Genomic DNA, 6070 nt, shown 5'->3' with positions numbered 1-6070 from the left:
TCCCCAAGCGCCAAAATGCAGCCGCTTGGCGCATGTGGCTCCGGAAGTGAGTCGGGTTCTTGCTAATGCTCCTTTAAAAGAGAAGAGAGATGGAGAAGTTGAGATTTCTCTCTCTTGCATTGTTAAAAGCTGCTAATAATCAAGCTGTGGTTTGGCACATGCTGTGTGCACTACTTCTGTACAACTCAGCACTCTATGTCTCAAATGTAATATGAACTCTCTCTCTTTTGACAGCTGTGATATGTGAACAAGCATTAGTAAATTGTTTTATTGAGGTTATATCATAAATGCAGTTTCATTAGGGATTTGTGTGTTGTTCTAGAAAATAGTTCCTGTGGTAATATTCTATGTTGTAGATAACCTAAGGAAGAATGCTGCAGTACAACTTCTTCTTAAGCCCTAGCTCCACACATGTGAGTGAGAGTTGTCCGACTCATCTCCCTGGACAAACTGTGCATCTAGAATGTGTTCTAACATTAACTTGGGAGACTTTGAAATGCTTTCTGTAGAAATGATAGGTTCTACTTGGGTGGACCTTGGCATGTTTCTTAGCCCCTTAACTTCAGCAGATGCAATTCCAGCTGTAACAAATGACAGGCTTCAAGTCAATATCAGAAAAAGATGGAAGGCTAAAACTAGCATAAGCTAAGTAGTTAGAGTGCCAGTCAGGGTAGGGTAGCCTTCTGATGAGAGCAGAGGGAGGGGAAGAGTGAGAGCTCCTTCTGCATCTAGTTAGTTCCACTTGTGAGATCTGCAGCCAGTGACAGGCATCTCTGGTCAGCACTTCTTCCATTGTCTGGAGAAAAGTTACACCTAGTGTCTTCTAGGATGCAGAGTTTAATGTTTATCATTTTATGCTATATAAACATTTATCATGGCATGTTTCATAGAGTATTTAAAGCTAGTTCCAACCTTAGCAGAGAGGTTAACACTACATTCTGTTACAGAGGAAACTTGCAAACTGGCTTGTGTTTCCACATTGAAAGTTTTGAATCTCGTGTTCACTTTAAAACTCCTGCCCTTGTGATTTCAGTCCACTAATCACCACGAAACTGATTTCATAACCAAATCATTAGCTTGTGGATAACCCTGAGTCTATGACATGTTTATAGAGACATTCAGCTATAAATGCACATTTGTGGAACCCCCCAGTGTATTTCAGAAGCCCAGTGACTCCCTTTGCTGTGTGCATCAGCACCCAGTGACTGTCTGTCTGTGGCCTTCAGAAGGAGCTTTCAGAGTAAGTGTAAAGCTCGAAGTCTCTCTGAGATGCTGTAGACTTGTGAATTAAATTAACTCTGCAGGCACTCTCTCCCAGGCTCACAGAGGAGGCCTAAAGCTCTAAATGGTTACATCTCCATTTGCAAGTGATTAGCAGTGCTTCCGCTGTGGCGTGTGCCTCAGGCGCCGGGCCGGGCCCCGGGCACGTAGGAAGTGTTGCTCGGGCTGGGAGACCGTGGCGGAGACTGGTAGCCTCGGGGGGCTCCTCGGGGACAGCCGCCCCGTGGGGCACAGCCGCCCCGTGGGGCACAGCCGCCCCGTGGGGCACAGCCGCCCCGTGGGGCACAGCCGCCCCGTGGGGCACAGCCGCCCCGTGGGGCACAGCCGCCCCGTGGGGCACAGCCGCCCCGTGGGGCACAGCCGCCCCGTGGGGCACAGGCGGCTCGGGCCGCCCTTGCCCGGTCTCCGCCGCGCACAGAGCTCCGGGCTGTACATGACGCTGGCGGCGGCGGCGGGCGCGGCCTAGGCGGGGGCTGTAGCGGGGAGCCCCCCGCGGCAGGCCGCTCTTCCCCACCCGTCCCTTGCTCTGGCTGAGGCGAGACCGTGCTGCTGCCGCACGCGCCTCAGCGTGGCTGCCAGAGGCGATGGCGCTCTCGTCGTGCTGCCCACAGGGTGCTGGGAGCGTGGGCTCGTAGCCCTGCGTGTGGCGAGAGGGAAGGGGCTGGTCGTGTGGGACAGACAGACTTTGACCCCCTGAGGCATGAGAAGTGTAGCTGTGGAGTGTGGTGGCGTGTCGCAAACTCAGGTTTTGCGTTTTGGCAGTGACAAAAAGGCTGTGAAGTAAGACAGGACCCTTAAAAGCAAGGCTTGCCACCAGTTCCCAGTGTGGGTAGCAACAGGGGTGTACACTCTGAAACAATATTTGTGTCAACGACTGTAGACAGACAAACCTTACTTCATACCAGAGGATGTAAGAGGTGGACAAGGATTGTTATCTTAGATGAAACTTTCATAACTGCCCTAGGTCCTATTAGCTCAAACTGTGGTTGCTTTCTTTGCATTCTGTCTGTTCATACAAAAATCTCAACTTTTCTCTTACTGACTCAGTAGCCTGAATATTTGGTAAAACTCTTCACGTGGTAGTGCAACTGAAAGAGAAATCCTGCAGACAAAGTTCAGCTGAGGTTTCAGTCCATGGACTGCAATGTAGAGTGAGTGTTGTAACAGTAAATATGTGAATGATGCTGTGAGGAGAGTAAACTTGTTTCATTTATGTGTTCTTGTGGTTTTGCTCTACCGTAGTATTGTGTATAGAAAACAACTATTGAGATTTGCATATTGGTGTTTTGTGTTCTTACTGTTTGTTAGAAACACTTAAAAGGGAATGAACTTGTGGCATTCAGAATCAGCAACCAGCTAAACTGTCTTCCGGTAAGAAAAATCCTTTCCTGTGGAGATGCCTTTATTTGCACATATTTGATGTCATTAGCTGCCTAAATTTAACATGGAAAACTTTTAATTTATCTTTTCTAATCTCTTCAGCAACTACCAAGCTTTCTTAATAGTCTGTGGTTTTCTATTGCATTAGTCAAAACCCGATACAGTCACACTCAAACTTCATACAAACCCCTATTAGCTGCTTTTCCTTGAGTTTTTTAGAGCAATACCCTCAGCAGAAAGTTAAGATCTTCTTCACAGATCAGTGAACCATAACTAGCAGTCTGCTTTTGCAAAAGTGAGAGCAGGAATTTGAAGCTCATTTTAAAATGTCACCCCAGCTGTGTGTTCACTACCTGATATTTTTCTGGTTTTGTAGCTCTTAAACTTCAGTTTTGTAGGCAAGCTCTTGAGAATACTTTCTCTGTTTGTTTCAGCACTGCTGTGTTTTCTCTTTGTGCTTAATGTTTTTCTCATTTCATTCATCAACATTTCATATACCTGTTCAGTGCATGATAAAAGGAATGACCAAGCCCTGCTTCTTCTTACTTCAAGATATTTTCTGCCCCCCCCCCCACCGCCTTTTTTCCTTTTCTTTTGCAGAATTGTTAGTACCTGTGACATGGTACAGCAAACTCAACTGTGCATGCCCAAGGCACAGTTTCATAGGGCAATCGCTTCTGTGCTGAAGGATTAAATTACTCTGAAGCTACTCTTGCTGGTACTGGGTCTGCACATGGTCACTATTCATGCAGCGAGTGAATTAGTAAACAAGAAGCCTGGTGGAAGTAATTCCTAACCACAGGAAAGCAGGAATCTGTGGCAGAACTGCCCTCTGTTGAAAATTGTGGAAAGGTGTCTGGGTAAGTGATGGTGAAAAACTAGTGATGGTTTAACCATTCTTGAATTGTACTCATTTCGGTACACATGCTGGTTTAAGTCTTGGTCAGCCATGGTTCAAGAACTTCTTTTTCTTGTTCATCCTTGCAGCACTTTTATTCAGTGCACTTTTATCAAGACATGGGGCCAATGAAATATAAGTCAAGCATGTCCTCAGTGTCCTGTGGTCTGTAGTATCACCATTCCTCGATAAAGTGGAGTCCAAAAATGAATGTATACATAGCGCAGACTTACTGCCCCTCAGCACCTAAGAGGCCTGAAGCCAAGTCTGCAGTAGAAGTGGCCACAGCTCTTTTTCATCATCTGACAGAAGCTGGGACTGTTCTGGGAAAAAACTCCCTTCAGAAAATGTCTGCAACATGCAAGAGCTGGTGGGACAGATACAAAGAGTTTGTTGGAATCAATGAAGTTCGAGAGGCTCAGAGAAAAGTGACAGAGGTAAACAGAGAGGGACCTGGGGGTACTGACCGACAGCTGCCTGAATATGAGCCAGCAGTGTGCCCAGGTGGCCAAGAGGGCCAATGGCATCCTGGCCTGCATTAGGAATAGTGTGGCCAGCAGGAGCAGGGAAGTCATTGTGCCCCTGCACTCTGCTTTGGTTAGGCCACACCTTGAGTACTGTGTCCAGTTCTGGGCCCCTCAATTTAAGAAGGACATCGAGACACTTGAAGGTGTCCAGAGAAGGGCAACAAGGCTGGTGAGAGGCCTTGAACACAAGCCCTGTGAGGAGAGGCTGAGGGAGCTGGGATTGTTTAGCCTGGAGAAGAGGAGGCTCAGGGGTGACCTCATTGCCCTCTACAACTACCTGAAAGGAGGTTGTAGCCGGGAAGGGGTTGGTCTCTTCTCCCAGGCAACCAGCACCAGAACAAGGGGACACAGTCTCAAGTTGCACCAGGGGAGGTTGAGACTCGAGGTGAGGAGGAAGTTCTTCACTGAGCGAGTCATTCGTCATTGGAATGTGCTGCCCAGGGAGGTGTTGGAGTCACCGTCCCTGGAGGTGTTCAAGAGGGGATTGGACGTGGCACTTGGTGCCATGGTCTAGTCATGGGGTCTGTGTTGATAGGTTGGACTTGATGATCCTCGAGGTCATTTCCAACCTTAGTTATACTGTGATACTGTGATACTGTGATAGAAGCAGAGCATCAGTAGACCAGAAAAGCTAATGCTGAGGCCCCTACATCTGTGTTGTAGGTGGTTGGAGCTTGTATTTCAGACTGGATTTCATTTCTTTCCTCAAACAAAATGTCCCTGTACATCTTGCTCAAAGCTCTCTTGAAGGTCGACCACAGTGCCTTCATTAGGTGCTACTTGTGCTTTGTGCAGAGATCAAGCAGAAGATGCAGGTAGTTTTCTCTGAAATGTGTCTAGTTTGTAAGTGCTGAAATAGGTTTGTGAGTAATCTGGTGTGCAGAAAGCACAGAAAATGGGTAAAGGATATCACAATCCTACTCTTGTGCCAAACCAAAGTGCTGAGGTAGATGTGAGAAGTGACATTTCTGTTCTGGCACAGTGAAGCTTTACTCTGTGTGAGCAGAACTGCTCTGTGCTCTGAAAAATGCAGTTCTGCTGCAAATCATCTTGAGGTGGTATAGAAACTAGGAAACCTATCAGAACCATGCTTTCACAGTCCAACACTTTAAAACAATGCTCAGAAAACTGTACTGAGAGAAAGCATTACCCAGCAGGAATCCCCTCTTGGGGAAGAAGGTGTGGGAGAAAATCCAGTGATACATTATGTATCTTAAGGCATTACTGGAGTAAGTGCAGGCCTTAGTGACTAGGGGCATATCCAAGTGCTGGATTAAATCACAATGTACAAAAGAGCACAGGATGTTAAAAATGAGTTGTGCTTAATGAGGATGAATTACTTTTATCAGTAATGAAAAGACAATGCCAACGGCAAACACTGCAGTTCTCAGCCAAGTGTGGTTCCTAGCTGAAGCTTAGACAATACTGGTGGCTACCAAAACTTATTTTGACCAAAATAACACTCATCAAAACATCAAATGCTGTCAGCATTTAATGATTGGACTGAAACAGCAATACCTTAGATAGATGACAACTGGTACTTGTGCAAGCTGTTTTAGAGGAGACAATTGCTGCTGGAAACTGCAGTCAAAAGTCATAGTGATTCTGTTTGTTAATGCTTGCTTGCTTGTTGACCCCCTCCAGGTTGTCAGTTCTACCACAGCCAAGCAATAGCACTCTTAAGTGAAAAAATTAACAAAATCAGTAATTCCCTGGTAGTTGGCAACACATTTTCTGTAAGCCTTTGAGCAGGATGTGCTGTGGTAGGCTTATAATGAATATAGAACTGTGGCAGATTTTCATAGAATTGGATCTCAGCTCTCCATTTTCCATCTTGGTTCCTTTTTTTCTGGTCTCAAAATGATAGACTGCCTCTCTCCATCTATAAATTCTGTACTGAAAAGTATTACAGCACACCCTAATAGCTTGAGCAAACATCAGAAAGCTGCCTTTGACTCTTGGCAGTTTGGTTTGATGTTGCTGG

The 6070-nt window shown here is 46.2% G+C and overlaps 1 long non-coding RNA gene across 1 annotated transcript; it reads left to right on the top strand.

Moving 5' to 3' along the window:
* Window positions 1–2566: 2566 nt before the first annotated feature.
* On the top strand, window positions 2567–3724 carry LOC137458652 (uncharacterized). The gene is made up of 3 exons (XR_010991878.1): window positions 2567–2652; window positions 3262–3521; window positions 3649–3724. It is a non-coding gene; the product is annotated as an uncharacterized lncRNA (long non-coding RNA).
* The last annotated feature ends 2346 nt before the right edge of the window (window positions 3725–6070 follow it).

The sequence above is a fragment of the Melanerpes formicivorus genome, unplaced genomic scaffold (genome assembly GCF_026170545.1).
Source record: "Melanerpes formicivorus ecotype bairdi unplaced genomic scaffold, bMelFor1.0.p_v2 SCAF_268, whole genome shotgun sequence".
Classification (NCBI taxonomy): Eukaryota; Metazoa; Chordata; class Aves; order Piciformes; family Picidae; genus Melanerpes; species Melanerpes formicivorus.
This window is presented reverse-complemented; position numbering and strand designations above follow the sequence as displayed.